The sequence below is a fragment of the Lithobates pipiens genome, unplaced genomic scaffold, assembly GCF_037356315.1.
Source record: "Lithobates pipiens isolate NorthernLeopardFrog02 unplaced genomic scaffold, aLitPip1_a1.2 Scaffold_16, whole genome shotgun sequence".
NCBI lineage: Eukaryota > Metazoa > Chordata > Amphibia > Anura > Ranidae > Lithobates > Lithobates pipiens.
The window spans coordinates 442917732-442934240 of record NW_027507748.1 but is presented as its reverse complement, the minus strand read 5'-3'; the positions used below and the strand labels follow the sequence as shown (position 1 = coordinate 442934240).

Here is a 16509-nt window from a genome sequence, read left to right as displayed (position 1 = left end):
AAGGAAGTATTGTTCTGCCCCAGACTACTTTCGGACCATAGCCCCTACTCTGTAGTGCTTGACGTACCCCTAGGTAGACCCCCGCGGGCGTGGCGACTGAATCCGTTCTGGCTGACATTACTGCCCGATGATGACACTATTGAGACGGAATGGAAAACGTTTTTTGAGGATAATGACCACACGGCATCAGTTCCAGCAGTGTGGGACACGTTTAAATTACACGCCCGATCGGTACTGACTGCCCACATTAATAAACTCAAGGCTGACTCGGCCACTGTTATTGTTGAGGCTGAAGCGGAATTGAGCCCCAGGGAACGCACCTACGTCGATGACCCGTCTACGGCAAATGCAGATGCCCTTAGATTACAGTCGAGAGTGGTTTCTCAGCTGCACCAAGACAAGGCCCGACAGAAACTTTTTTTTTCCAAACAAAAATATTTTGAATCCGGAGAAAGGGCTGGTAAGTTGCTGGCATACTTGGTCCACAGGGAAGACAGACCCCCGGTTGTTATTTCTTTGCGGGGCCAGGGTGATGAGATCATCACGGACCCTTCTGCGGTAACAGAGAGGTTTCGGGACTTTTTTGCGGACTTATACACCACTACAGTCTCAAACGACACCACTCCGATGGACCGTTTTTTGGCTCAGGTTTCCCTCCCTCAGGTTACGGAGGAGCAGGTGCAGGCTCCGGAGGCCCCCCTGACCACCGATGAAATAGTAGAAGCTATTGCGGGATTTGCAAAATCCAAGTCACCAGGGTCAGATGGTCTTCCCATCGAATTTTATTCCCGTTACCAAGACGTGCTGGTACCTAGGCTTCTCGACCTTTATAGGAATCTTTTTGACACGCTAACATTGCCTCCGTCTATGCGCTATTCCCAAACCTGGAAAAGATCCGGGTTTCCCGGAATCCTACCGCCCAATATCCCTATTACAGGTAGATGTTAAGATTCTGGCCAAAATACTTGCTACCAGATTGAACGTAGTGATCCTCAGCCTGATTCAGGCTGACCAGGCGGGCTTTATGCCGGGGCGGAATACGTCGTTCAATCTGCGTAGGCTGTATATAAACCTTCAGGCAACACATGAGGAGATGGGTGAGCGCGTGGTGGTGTCACTTGACACGGCTAAAGCATTTGACTCAGTAGAATGGGAGTATTTATGGAAGTGTCTAGCGGGGTACGGCTTCGGCCCGAACTTTATTCGGTGGGTGAGACTGTTGTACCATCACCCAACGGCTAAGGTGGTGGCGAATGGATGGTCTTCCCGGTAATTTGGCCTCGGTAGGGGTACCAGACAGGGGTGCCCACTGTCCCCGCTACTATATGCCTTGGCAGCTGAACCTTTAGCGGTGGCGATTCGGGCCGACCCTGAGATCAGGGGACTGGCGATGGGTCGACTTACTGAGAAAATCAGTCTATATGCTGATGATACACTGCTATACCTAGCGGACTCTGGCCCTTCCCTTGCAAAGGCCCTTCACATGATAGAATGGTTCGGTAGTTTTTCCGGTCTCCGCATAAACTGGAAAAAATCCCAAATTTTACCTATTGACAGTTTTCCACAGTCAGAGTCTCAGGCCAGTCTGCCTCTTCAGCGAGTTGGCACTATTAAGTATTTGGGTGTCTATGTCTCTAGGAACCCAGCTGATTACATTGTGTTGAATGTAGAACCATTGTTTGCCCTGGTACGTACCAAGATTCAGGCCTGGTCCCGCCTCCCCCTAGGGGTTTGGGGACGAGTTAATCTGATTAAAATGGTCCTATTACCTAAACTATTGTATGTGTTGTGGCATGCCCCGGTGTATTTGCCATTGAAATACTTTAAATCCCTTGAAAGTCTCCTTAGGCCCTTTGTGTGGGGAACTGCTAGACACAAGCTTGCTTGGCAGGCTTTGAAAAGCCCGACTGATATGGGGGGCATGGCTCTTCCAGATCTGAATCTTTACTATGTTGCCTCACAACTGTCTCAACTCTTCCACATAGACAAGACTGATAAACAACGTTTTCTAACTCTTCTATGCCCCACTTGGGCACAAATTGCAGATGACCCGATTGCTGCTATCTCGACAGGTGCGGGGAACTCTGCCATGGGGCCAGGTAAACATTCCATGCTCTTTCATTACAGAAGGATCTGGCATCCACTAAACTGAATGTGGCATCGCCGAATGACTATACCCCACTTTGGCATAACAAACATTTGCCGGAACTTCAAAAGCTCCAGGGTATACAGCTATGGGTATCGAGGGGAATATACTACCTACACCACCTAATTCACCAGGGTGTTATTAAAACGTTTCGGGCACTGCAGGAGGAATTTAATGTTCCAAACACTATGTTACTTCAATACCTACAGGTTCAGCATGCACTTAGAGCACAATTTTCGCAGTCATTGCCGCGGCCTGCTCCCAATCCTATTGTCGCCATAGTGAAGGATACTGATCCCAAAAAGCTAATCTCGTGCCTCTATGGTATGCTTACGGCCCCCGTCTCGGCGAGACTAGCGTATGCTCTGAAGTCCCGCTGGGAGGGCGATGTGGGTGCGCTGACAGACGAGGAATGGGAGGAGGCTCTGGAAACGTGCAAATTGGTGTCCCCTAGGCTCCAGGACAGGCTCTCTCAGATCTACATAGTACATAAAGCATACCTCACCCCCCTCAGGACTGCTAAATATAATGCGAATCAATCTACGCTCTGTTCAATGTGTTTCCTTGAGACTGGGACGTTTTTCCATCTTATCTGGGCTTGCCCCAAACTGCAGGAACTCTGGAAGCAAGTTGTGTCATTTCTTCATGATGTCATGGGCTCCCCTTTGGCCCTCGACCCCAAACCCTGTCTACTAGGGATATTTCCTGACGTATTGGATAAAATTACTAGCACCTTCTTACAGGAAACTTTGTTTTCTGTTCGAAAGGTGATAGCTAGACAGTGGATGAGGCCCCTTCCACCCCGAGTTGAGGACTGGAAGCGGGAAGTTAATTTTACTCTCCCATATAAAAAAATTTTGTATAAAAACAGGGGTTGTCCAGCTAAATACCATAGAATCTGGGATAAATGGTTGCAGGAGGTTGCCACGTGTGATGAGGAAATTTGATGTTCTGTTAAGATGAATAACATGTCACTATTGGGACCCTTTGTTCTTTGTCTGTGATGTATGGTGACTACTGGTTTGGAGAAATGTATTTCCTTTACTGTTAAGGCTATGATGCAACACCTCTTTAATGGTTGATATGTACCTTTGTGACTGTACTCTTGCAATAATGTTCAATAAATATTACCTGTTTGAATGGAAAAAAAAAAATGGATTAGTGTGAATCGAGCCTTAATGCAGCTGTCATAGTTTGAGCCTAGCATATCAGCTGAGCTACCATTGCCACCTATGGAAAATCCAGAATAGCTATTTTGCACCCCACGCGAGCTTGTAGATTCTGTATAATAATATACCAAGTTATGCTGAGGATTGAGGAAAAACATTCCATGTGCCTGGGAATTTCATACAAAGTGAATTTTCAAGCTAAGTGAAAATTCTTGTACAAAGTGAAAATCCTATTTGCCTTTAGTTTAACTGAATGACTCCTAAAAGTGCATTTTCACTTTCTGTAATGAACATCCACTTATGTTATCATGGTGTAGATACTGAATATTATTCTGATGAGATCACTTTCAAGGAAGAATACCATGGATGACAGTCAAACACCATCTTGTCTGTGTTTTATCTTTACAGCTTTTATGGTACGTTTCCAGAGCATTGTAAAGCCTATAAAACAAATCTGTGAAATCAACGGTAATGGGAGTAATTCTTACAAACAATGCACAATAAAAATCACTCAAGTTTTGCTTGCTGCCAGGGTATAACATTTACACAGCTTCTTAAAGGTATCTAAAGTCTACAAAGGGAGTTTTCATAGACACAGCTTACTATGATTCAAGCGTGTTTACATGCAAGTAAAAATCTGAAACTTTAAACAGTGCATAATTAATATACTATAAAAATGTATTTAATATAATATATAATATAACTATAATAAATACATTTAATACTCATCAAACTGCTGCTCTGTCTTGCAAAGTGAGCCCTGTTAGAAGGATGAAAACACAGACTGCTAGTCCAATGGTAACCATTTCACTAAAGCCTATGAATTACATTCCAGAAAAAGGATGCATCTAGTTATTAACCATAAGAATTGCATATTCTTCTCCAATAATGAGGTTTCCTATTCTGTTTATTAATATGTGCAGTAACCTATACTAACTATTAATGCACAAAAAATGCATAGGTGTGAACTAGGCCTTATGGAAGATAATTCATGTAGCATTTACTTCTTGGAATCCATTTGCCCTTAGCTCAGGCATGCAGGCAGTAGGGCATGCTTAACTGACCCCTCTTTCCCCCCTGAAGACTCCTGGGATGTATGCCATATCATTTGCCTTGACCTGGACATAAGAACGTAACTGAAAAAATGTAAAATAAAAGTTTAAAAAAGTAAATATGATATACTTTCCTATCTATTTATTAATCCTAGAAGCAAAAGGATTAAAATTGGTCAGTGTTGACTGAGTATAGTTTTGCTTTAAAGAGACTTTCATGTTTTAACCACTCTAATACAGAGCACGTTTCTCCCTTAGTGCCCAGACCAATATTCAGCTTTCAGCGCTATCACTCTTTGAATGATAATTGTGTGGTCGTGCAGCACTGTACACAAATAGAGCTTTCTTTTGGTGGTATTTGATCACCTCTGGGGTTATTATTTTTTGCGCTACAATGAAAACAATACAGAAATTTTTTTTAAAAATGTGTTTCCGTTACAAAACTTTGTAAATAAGTAGGTTTTCTCCCTCCCTGATGGCCACTGAGGAGGCACTGATGGGCACTGATGAGGAGGCACTTATATGCAGCACTGATAGGCGGCACTGATAGGCGACACTGATATACAGCACTGATGGGCACCGATAGGTGTCACTGATGGCTGGCACTGATTAGTGGCACTGACAGCTGGCACTTATGGGCACTGATGGGCAGCACTGATAGATGGCACTGTTAGGCAGCACTAATCAGGAGGCACTGGCAGGCATTACTGATGGGCACTGAGTGCCATCACTATTGGACATTGATTGGCATACCTGGTGGTCCTGGGTGGGCATCCCTGGTGGTTATGGGTGGGCATTCTCATGGGGGTTCCACTGATAATCATTTAGCACTCCACATGTCAGGAAAACAGCCAACCAGCTCTCCTTTACTCCCGCCTGTCAGTGCGAGTGGAGGAAAAGCTGATACACTGCTCTTCCTATTTACACTGTGATAGGCTGTGATTGGACACAGCTGATCACATGGTAAAGAGCCAATGTCAGAGGCTGTTTACTAGGGATGAGCCGAACACCCCCCGGTTCGGTTCGCACCAGAACTTGCGAACGACCCCCGCGTTCGGTACGAACGTTAGAACCCCATTGAAGTCTATGGGACTCGAACGTTCGAATTGGAAAGTGCTAATTTTAACGGCTAATATGCAAGATAGTGTGCTAAAAAGGGTTTGGCGACCTGCCTCCTGCCTCAGGGGACATGGGTCACTGCAAAAAAAAGTTTTAAAAACTACCGTTTTGGCGGGAGCACTGATTTTAATGACGATTAAAGTGAAAAAAAAAAGTGAAATATTCCTTTAAATATGGTGCCTGGGGGGTGTCTATAGTATGCCTGTGAAGTGCCATGTGTTTCCCGTGTTTAGAACAGTCCCTGCACAAAATGACATTAAACGGAAATAACACCATTTAAAACTGCTTGCGGTTTTAATGTTATATCTGGTTCCTGCAATATGGTTGAAAATCATTGAGAAACATGGCATGGGTAGCCCTCCCTGCCCATTACCAGCCTATTTGGGTCTTGTACACATATTAAGGGGAACCCCGTACCCATATTAAAAAAAGGAAATGCGTGTGGCCCCCAGGCCCTATATACTCAGAACAGCAGTATACAGGCGGTGCAAACAAGACAGGGACTGTGTAGGTTTGTTGTGTTAAGTTGAATCTGTTTGTCATTTTCAACCGGTACATTTTTAAAGTGTAGCTCCAGTCAAAAAAACTATCTTTAAGCTTTTTGGAAAACATAGGGAAGGGTTATCACCCCTGTATAATTTGTTTTGTCGTCCATCTTTTTTCATCTCACTTGCTGCTGTCTCCTTGCGTTTGCAAGTAGGAGATGTTTGTAAGTTGGATGTTTGAAAGTAGGGGCCTGCCCTATATTATAGCGGTATGTACTGGGTACAGAGCACGCAGACAGCACGCACTATCTCCTAACACTACTGACTGCAAGCTCTATTATTAACCACTTGTTAGCCCAATGTTTGCATAAAGTGAAAGATGAAGTTATGCTGAGTAAATAGATATCAAACATGTCACTCTTCAAAATTGCACATGCCCGTGGAATGGCGCCAAACGTCGCTACTTAAAAAATCCCCATAGGCGACGCTTTAAATATTTTTTTACTGGTTACATGTTTTGAGTTGCAGAGGAGGTCTAGGACTAGAATTATTGCTCTCGCTCTAACATTCTCGGCGATACCTCACATGTGTGGCACATGCGAGCACATGGGGACATGGGCGCTTTAATTTTTATTTTATTTTTTTTATTGTTCATTTTACTTTATTTTAGTTTGACATTTTTTTTCCCAAAAATATATTTTTGATCACTTTTATTCCTATTACAAGAAATGTAAACATCCCTTGTAATAGGAATATGGGGTGACAGGTCCTCTTTACAGTGAAATCTGGGGGGGTCAATATGACCCCACATCTCACCTCTAGGCTGGGAAGCCTGAAATAAAAAATAAAAAAAAAGATTCTGGCTTTGATCGTACTGGCGAGTTGGTAGAAGCACCGGAGGGCGGTGAGGGGTGGGGGGCGTCTATGGCTGGGTACTTCAGGGTATCACCGAGTATGGCTGGGTATCTCTGAGTATGGCTGGGTATGGCAATTTATGGCAGGGTATTACAGAGTATTGGCGGGGTATTGGCGGGGTACTACAGAGTAATAGCAGGGTACTGCAGAGTATTGGGGGTACTGCAGAGTAATGGCGGGTACTGCAGAGTATTGGGGGGTACTGCAGAGTAATGGAGGTTACTGCAGAGTAATGGGGGGTACTGCAGAGTAATGGGGGGTACTGCAGAGTAATGGCGGGGTACTGCAGAGTAATGGCAGGGTACTGCAGAGTAATGGCAGGGTACTGCACTGCAGAGTAATGGCAGGGTACTGCACTGCAGAGTAATGGCGGGGTACTGCACTGCAGAGTAATGGCGGGGTACTGCACTGCAGAGTAATGGCGGGGTACTGCACTGCAGAGTAATGGCGGGGTACTGCAGAGTAATGGCAGGGTACTGCAGAGTAATGGCAGGGTACTGCACTGCAGAGTAATGGCAGGGTACTGCACTGCAGAGTAATGGCAGGGTACTGCACTGCAGAGTAATGGCAGGGTACTGCACTGCAGAGTAATGGCGGGGTACTGCACTGCAGAGTAATGGCGGGGTACTGCACTGCAGAGTAATGGCGGGGTACTGCAGAGTAATGGCGGGGTACTGCAGAGTAATGGTGGGGTACTGCACTGCAGAGTAATGGCGGGGTACTGTACTGCAGAGTAATGGCGGGGTACTGCAGAGTAATGGCGGGGTACTGCAGAGTAATGGCAGGGTACTGCAGAGTATGCACTGGTATTGCAGAGTATTGGCAGGGAATTGAGGGGTTAAATTCGGTGAGCAGCGATGTGGGCACTGCAGATGCAGCCCACATCGCTGCTGACACCGATCTCTTTCCCCTCCGCTGTACCGATCGGTACAGAAAGGGGAGGGAGGAACAGGCGTCATAACATGATGCCGGTTTGTTTCCAAGTGATCACTCCGTCATTTGACGGAGCAATCACGTGGTAAACGGCCGCTATGAGCGGCCGTTTACCGTGATGCGCCGGGTCCTATGGACCCGGCGGTCACGGATGCTCTTGAGTGCGCACACCTCGGGGCACGCGAGAGCAGAATTCTGGGAGGCCGTTAATTAACGGCCTCTCTGAGTTAAACAACCGCCCTGAAGCCGTTAATCGGCAATGGGCAGTTGTTAAGTGGTTAAAGCTAGATCACTAGCTATATAGGTGAGGTGAATATAGTGGTGTATACTGCAGTCAGGGCACAGACAACAACCACTACACAGCAGCAAGATAGGAAATCAGCCAAAAACGATTGGTGTGTACTGTGTTGAAGGTACACAGAACACCCACTGCTTCAGATGCAAAGTAACACACTACAGGAGGCCGCCTTAAAGGCGGCCTTATATAGTGTGGGGCGTGCACTACACAGTCTGAGCTATGATTGGCCACAGGCAGGATGCCTGTGGCCAATCATGGCTCTCCTCGCTGCCGGCGCTGCGATTGGCCAAGCATGCGGGGTCACAGTGCATGCTTGGCCAATCATCGGACAGCAATGCACTGCGCCAACGCAGTGCATTGTGGTCCGCGCGCGCGTCACTCGAATTTTGACGCGAACGGCCAAAACGTTCGGAATTCGCCGAACGCACGAACAGCCAATGTTCGAGTCGAACGTACGTTCGACTCGAACACGAAGCTCATCCCTACTGTTTACTAAGATCGGAGTTGCCATGTGTCAGACTGTCACACCACCAATTGTCGCTCTACGCACCCCCGTGGGCGCACATTAGCTTGTTATCCTGCTGGATGTCATATGATGCCCAGTCAGGATAATTGAACCACTTTACGGCCATCTTTCTGCATACAGCAGGCGGAAAGTGGTTAAAGTGGTTAAAGTGGTATTATGCCCAAAAGGAAACATTTTTTATATTGCAGCTTGCTGTGTTAGCATACATGCCAACTGTCCCAGATTTGCTGGGACAGTCCCGTATCTCAGTAAGCTGCCCCATCACAGCTACAGTGTCTCTTTTAAGTAAATACATCTCTGCTAAGTAAATAGACTGCCGCTAAGTAAATATACTGCCAGTCTGAATCCCCCCTTTGTCTTCACTCATATGTGTCCTAGGGACCAGGCAGAGACTGCAGTCATGTAAAAAATCTAACATTAAGGCAGTTCCCTGACGTAGAGATAAGCCTTCACTGTGTGCAGTAATAAAGTACAGAGTTCCTCTGAAAAGTACTGTCCTGTGCCACTACACACTGTAACTTGGTAGATGTTGCATTAGGAGGGAGGTGAGCCTGTGACAACTTCACCAGTCCAGTGTGCCTCTGTTACCTCGCTCACAGTAACAAAATGTGATCCCGCCATGCACATAGCTACTGGAAACTAACTGCGAGGGAGGGAGCCAGACTTCGACCCCCTCGCTACCAGGGGACCTGTCACTCTTAACAGGTACAACACCTAACGACTGGTTGCCTGTGTTGGTTACTCATAGTAACTACATTCCTCTTCCTTGTCTTGCCAAGTTAACCCTCTCTGTAGCAGCTGAGCTTCATATCCCTCTTTGCTTTACAGACCCCGGTTCTTTAGGTACGCCAGAACTAACATGCATCCCTTTGAATAACTTCAGACCAGGCTCAGAACAGTTGATAAAACTTTATTTGAAAGTCTTTTAGTAATACAGTCCAACTGTGAACAGTGTCCATTTCCTAACCCTAACTACAATTGAGTGGCTGCCCAGGCATAACTCTGCCAGGCAGCAGTCCGCATTGGCATTCTTAAAGTGTTGGCCACTCTCAAGAACCCCCCTGGTGCCTCAGACGGACTGCAAAGCACAGCAGCCTTCCTTCACAGCATATGCAGTCAAGAGCCCTGAACCCAGTTTTCTCCCATATTTATATCATTGTGGAGTAGGCTTGATCTAAAAAGCCCGGGATGTGAGGATATATACATAACTCTATATTTGGGTGGAGTCAGGTGTTCAGTGTTCTGTTCCACCTGAGCTGTCTGGGTGGATGTGTGTTGTTTTTCCCAGGCTGCTAGGCTATTAGACTGTGTGAGGGCCTATCCAGAAGCAAGAGAGCAGTGTAGGGTTGGGTTTGTGACAGTTCTGCTGCCCAGAGAATCTGTCCTGGTCAGAGGTAGAAGGGAAGCTGTTGCCACTAAGGGACCAACCACCTTATTACCAGGGACCACAGTGAGTAACTGAAGCAAGTACTGGGGCAGTATTCTCACCAACCAGGGACGGTGAAGAATCAGGAAACTTCAGTGAGTATCAAGCCAGGAACCCAGCCAACAGAGGTGACACTTGTAGAGCAGCCTTGTGTGTCAAGCCAGGGACCGAGCAGGCCAGTGGGGTGAAGTTTGAAAAGTATCTTGAGTGCCAGGCTAGGGACCCAGCAGAGAAGAGGGGGTGACGCCTGAGGAAGATACTACTGTGAAAATTGTAAAAGCTCAAGAGATTCAGTGCCAGTGAATCATCTAGTCTAGTGAGAGAGAGAGACTGAAGAATTGGTGATTGTAGTGGAAGTGATGGAACTGTTACACTTTGTGTTAGAAACTGTTAAAGACTGTTGCCATAGTAGACAGCACTCCTACACATGCAGATGTGGCATCTTGCTGGATGCCTTTCCCTGCACAGCTGTCCTCCTGTTGAAGTCTCGGAGTCTGCCAATTAACATTGCAACTACCTAAGGGTGTCCTGGCCCTAACCCTCTCTCCCAAAGTTCTGTTAGGAGAAATAAAAATCTATTTGCATTCAGGAAGTGTTTGGCACCCAGTGAATCTACCTTACATTACACCCACTATGTCTTACAACCCACCATATACAGAAGGAAGTACTCTATCTCTGGCCCTCGAGGTCCTCATTAGGCTGAAGGAGGCCGGAGACCTTGCGACACACATACTACCCACTGTCATTTACTCCGCACTCTAATTGGAGGAACAGCAAAAAAAAAAAAAAAGAGTTCCTGGAAAGAATTTTTGAAATGTTGGCAACTATGCATTTGTTTTCTTTTTTAGGCTTCCTTTCTTTTATTTTCATCTGGTGAGCCAGCCTGTAAGTCTGTTGTTTTTCAACAGAACACGCTCTCTTGCAAATGTAGCAGTTAAAGTGCTGAGACAAACCATTAACACTGACACAGGTGCTTACAGTTATCAGCTTTTTTTTATTTATGTAGAAACTTTATCCCAAAAGAAAAAAAAAAACAGTTGTAACTGCTTTTATAACCACAATGTGAGTGTGGCTTCAATGTGTCAGTGTGTCTAAATCTGCTAGTACATCTTACCCTCCCCCCCCCCCCAGACTGACAATGTTGCTGTCCATAGGTGCCCCTTGGGTTCCTTCATGCAGAGTGAGGGCACTCTAATAAAGGAGGTGTGTTACTAGCTAGATCACTAGGTGAAAATAGAAGAGAAAAAAAGCTTAAAAAAGAAAACTAATAAAGCCATCACATCTAATGGTTGGTAAGCTGCAATATATTACATTTTTGTTTTAGAACTGATTTAAAGTGTATCTTTAAATCCTACCCTGACCCATTTATATTTATCTTTCTTATGCTTCCTCTGCTCAGAGCTGCTGTAAAATATCCTTTTGGTATGGTGGATCATTTCCCTTCATCGATGGATGCTGATCCAACCCTGAGTAAGTTCTAACACCATTTATCACATAGGTGATTCCAGAACGATGGAGTAGCAGGGAATGGCAGAGAAAGTAAATAAAAGTGAGTCAGGGGGTAGGTTCATACAAAACCCAACTGCTGAAAGAGTATTTGCAAAAATCCCCTATTAATTAAGGACTTTTCCCTCATGGGGAGTAGGGTCCCACCTCCCACATTCTGTAACGCCCCATAGAAAATCGTTTTTAATAAACATACTACGAAATCTGATGGCAAGTGATATATACAATGTTTCAAAACCCAAGTACAAAAATGTAACATATTGCAGAGTACCAGTCTTTAGATGTCCAGGATGCATTTACTTTATACTACAGTGAATGAACCCTAACTTGATCAGTATATTTTATCTTTGGAGGTGTAGCATTGTCACTCGGGGTTGATTTACTAAAACTGGGGAGTGCAAAGTCTGGTGCAGCTCTGCAGGGTAACAGCTTCTAACTTCAATTTGTTCAATTAAATCGGATGTAAACCTGACCTGACCGATTCATGATGGGCACATATATCTGCAGTGTTTTCTTATCTCTCTTCAAAGCACTGTGTCCAGTAGCTGTCTCCTGCTCCATTCTTCTGTTATCAGCCTGATAACCCCTGACAAGTTTTCCATCACATATCACAAAGCAGCCTGAGTTTTGTGTTGGGGATTGATGCAATAAATAGATTAGCAGTGTGCTGAACTATTCAACAAACAGAGCTAAAAGAATCTACCTATAAGGAGAGGGAGTGTATGCCTTTCCTCCATTCAGCTGTCTTGGCTGTATGCCCAGGTTTCACTGCAGTGCTAACCAGGAAGGGAAAATCTCCTAACATGATGTGAACTTTCTAAAGAATATATAAAGATGAAGACAGCAGATATACAAGTAAACCTTTTGTAGGGAGATTATGCTAGAAAAAATGGCCTGGTGCGACAGGCACAGCCGGTACCCCTGGGGATGTTTGAATGAGATAGACCAGTCTGTAAATTAAGTATAGCACCATCATTTATTAGTGGTACATATTACATATAATATATGGTAAAAAACGTTATTGTGGCAACATATGTAGAGAAAAGGTTACTAGGCAAAACTTTAATCAAGTTAGCAATAGACTTGCAACATATGTAAGCTTTGAGAAAAATGCCGACATGTTTCAGATCATCCGTCCTTTTTCCTAGGCATATATTGTATCTCGCATGTACATAGTCTAGAATATCAGTCTTATCATATTAATACAGATATATCTGAAACAATACGTGCAGAGCTTGTATGCTAATCATAAATAATAATGGGAGACATGTTCCAAAAAATAATAAGCCTCACCTGTATAGGCGGCTCACTGCCGCCTATCCACAGCTGAGAATTATAACCCTCATGGGTTATTTAAACCTCACACAAACGGCGTCCAGCACGCTGTTTGCTGCACGCCGCTGTGTACTACTTTCATCATTTGACTGAGGTGAGACACACATATAGACTATTTATGTCCTTTTTTTAATGGTTATTAAGCCTATACTCTACAATACTCATTGGTCCTATGTGTTTTTCTCATCACTTAGATGCAAAACTTTCCTCAAGGTCAGCTGATGTTATACTGTGGAGGCTAATTATTTGGCTTTCCAGTGGAGACCTTGTAGCCACAGCAACCATGGACGTTCTGGCTCAATAGCCTTACTTTCTGTATTGCAGCATTCCCTGCTCGACCAAGGCACATTTAAAATATTGTGGCACCACATACTTGCTCTTTTCGCCGTCACTCTAATACTGTCGCCCCCTGCTGGCTACTACTGGTAACAGGTCTTGGCTGGTATGTACCATTATTATTAATTTTTGGAACATGTCTCCCATTATTATTTATGATTAGCATACAAGCTCTGCACGTATTGTTTCAGATATATCTGTATTAATATGATAAGAGTTATATTCTAGACTATGTACATGCGAGATACAATATATGCCTAGGAAAAAGGACGGATGATCCGAAACATGTCGGCATTTTTCTCAAAGCTTACATATGTCTCAAGTCTATTGCTAACTTAATTAAAGTTTTGCCTAGTAACCTTTTATCTACATATGTTGCCACAATAACTTTTTTTACCATATATGTATGTAATATGTACCACTAATAAATTACGGTGCTATACTTAATTTACAGACTGGTCTATCTCATTCAAACATCCCCAGGGGTACCGGCTGTGCCTGTCGCACTAGGCCATTTTTTCTAGCATTGTTTCATTGGGATGTGATTGACCAGCCATATGTTGACCGCCACCCTGCAAGAAATATATCGGTCTCAATTATGTAGGGAGATTTGTTTCATCTCTGGATCATCTGAGGCTGTTCACTTCACTGGGTATAGGTGAGGGTTACCCACTTTAAGCTTTGACAAAAGACCTGGAAGCTGACTGGTTTCTATGCACAGCTACACCAGATTTTGTACTCTCCAGTTTTATTAAATCAGCCTCTGTAGGACACAAAGGGTTGGTTATTTACAAAAGGCAAATCCACTTTGCACTGATAGAGCACTTGGAAGTGCAGTCGCTCTAAATATAAGGAGTAGATCTGAAATGAGTGGAAGCTCTGCTGATTTTATCATCCAATCATGTGCAAGCTAAAATGCTGTTTTTTATTTTCCTTGCATGTCCCCCTCAGATCTACAGCGACTTTACTTCCAAGTGCACTTGCAGTGCAAAGTGGATTTTCCTTTAGTAAATAACCCCCAAAGTGTATTACCACTACAGAACACTCCCCCTTTTCATCACCACATAATGGATAAACTGGGCTGGGCTCATAACAATTCTTTTAATGACATTTATTTTGCAACTATCGAACAGATAAGAATATGTTTTAAATGGCATTTGTAACCATAATTTTTAGGATTTACATTGGATTACTGGTAAATCACATGGGTCTCTCTAATTGGATTACAAAAAAATGATACGCTTTGCACAATTGGACAATTTTCCTGGAATCCATTCATACCTGAGCAGATAATAAGCACTGAGTATTCTAGGTGATTTTGAAGCACGCGACCCATGGCTGGGAACTTAAAGGGCAACGTACCTGTACGTGCTTGTGCCCAGCCGTGCCATTCTGCCTTACGTATATCGGAGTGAGGCGGTCCTTAAGTGGTTAATTCCCTCCCACTCCTTTCTTCTGCTGCTCTGCCAGAATTGGATGTTCCCCGCCTCAGCATGATTTGGCATGCTGGAGTCATGTGGTTACTTTCCTGTCTTTTCACTGGATGTTAGAGATCATAGCAGAAGTTCAGTGTAAGAAATGCACAGGAGAAAATGCATATTGATAAGGGGAGTGTAGACGTGGGCGGGGAGTCTACTGACATCACGACTCCACCCACCGAGTTCAAGACAACAGACCCACCCACAGAATCTACAGTTTTTTGGGTCTCATAGCAGGCAGAGGGGAGACATTTGACAGGTAAAGACACATGCAGGAGGCATCTATATCCTTATAGATAAGCCCTATGGCAGTAGTTTATGACATTGGGTTTACATCCACTTTAAAGGGCAGATGCTCCAAAATGATCAAATATTTGTTAAAAATAAAATTGTATTGAAAATTATTTAAACAGGAAATTTCAAAATACATAGTCAAAAAAAGAAAGAAATAAAAAACCACAATGGATGCAGTTACAGTATGCTTACACAAAAGTTGAACACATATAACCACTTGCTCTGCCTGGTGGAACACACACATGTAAAGAGTGTACCCAACGCATTTCAAGATATAGCGTTAATCCTTCTCTTCAGGGGTAAGCGGTTATGGGTGAAGCAATAGTATCATGTGGATATTCTGAAAAATCCTGAACAACCACATCATTTAAAAACAAGGATTTTTTGCTGCCATACACCAGCCAAGAGTCCAGAAGATGGGGAGCAGGTCCAGCCCATATCACCCACAAAGGGCACACAAGCCAGCCCAAAAGGAACACCACACCAGGGACCAGTGGAAAAAGTAAATCTCTGCCTTGGGGTATAAACAAAGAGGACTAGACTTGAAGCTCCGAGGTACCCAGAAGAGATACCTCAGATAGACAAGGTACATCCAATTGTTGTATTCACTTCGGGAGTGTCATCCACAAAGGAACTGGTAAAAATGATTTTTTAAACAGAGGCTCAATATAAGAGATCTGCATTGCATAGATGGAGATAGCCAGTTGTATAAGTGTAGGGAGTCTCATAGGCAGGGCTTTTTTTCTCAGAGAATAGGTGCAGGAACTCCCCTCATCTGAGTCACCCCTTTTCTCTGCCCCCTACCCACCTCTGACCACCGTCCCTTGATTCTATCCCCTACCCACCTACCAGTACTGCCCCGTTTAGAGAATACAGAACCAAGTATCATTTTGTGGTGCTAAATCATTTGTATGGAACATGTTGATGATAAAAAGAAAAGCAGTAAAATAGATTCCCTGCAGCCAGCAACAATAAAATCCCAGCAATAGATCCCCACACAACAATAGACTCCCCCAGCAACAATGGACTCCACCCCAACAACAATAGATTCCCTGCAACAACAGTGAACTACCCACAATAAAATATCACACCCAGTAACAAAATATCCACCCAAGCAACATTAGATCTCCCAGCAGCCAGCATCAATAGATCCTCCAGCAGCCAGTAAAAATAGACCTCTCCCTCAACAGTAGATCCCTTCCAGCAACATAAGACCCCCCATCAACAATAGATTCCCCATCAGCAACAATAGACCCTCACACAAAATCAGATCCCCACCAGTGACAATAGATTCCCCAGCAGCCAACATCAATAGACCCTCCAGCACACCCCACACCACATGCTATTACATACATTCAGTGCTGGAGGTGCCAAAACTGCGTTCCCCCACGTTCCCGCTTAAAAAAAGCCCTGCTCCTAGGCTTATACGATCCATCACGGGTGACAATACCGCCCATCTCCATATATGCAATACAGATCTCTTATATTGAC

General features: G+C 44.3%; 1 protein-coding gene across 7 annotated transcripts in view; it reads right to left on the bottom strand.

The window, feature by feature from the left end:
• AFF3 (ALF transcription elongation factor 3) overlaps positions 1 to 16509 on the bottom strand; it is a 498510-nt gene that overhangs the window by 409892 nt on the left and 72109 nt on the right. The gene's annotated exons all lie outside the window — the stretch shown is intronic.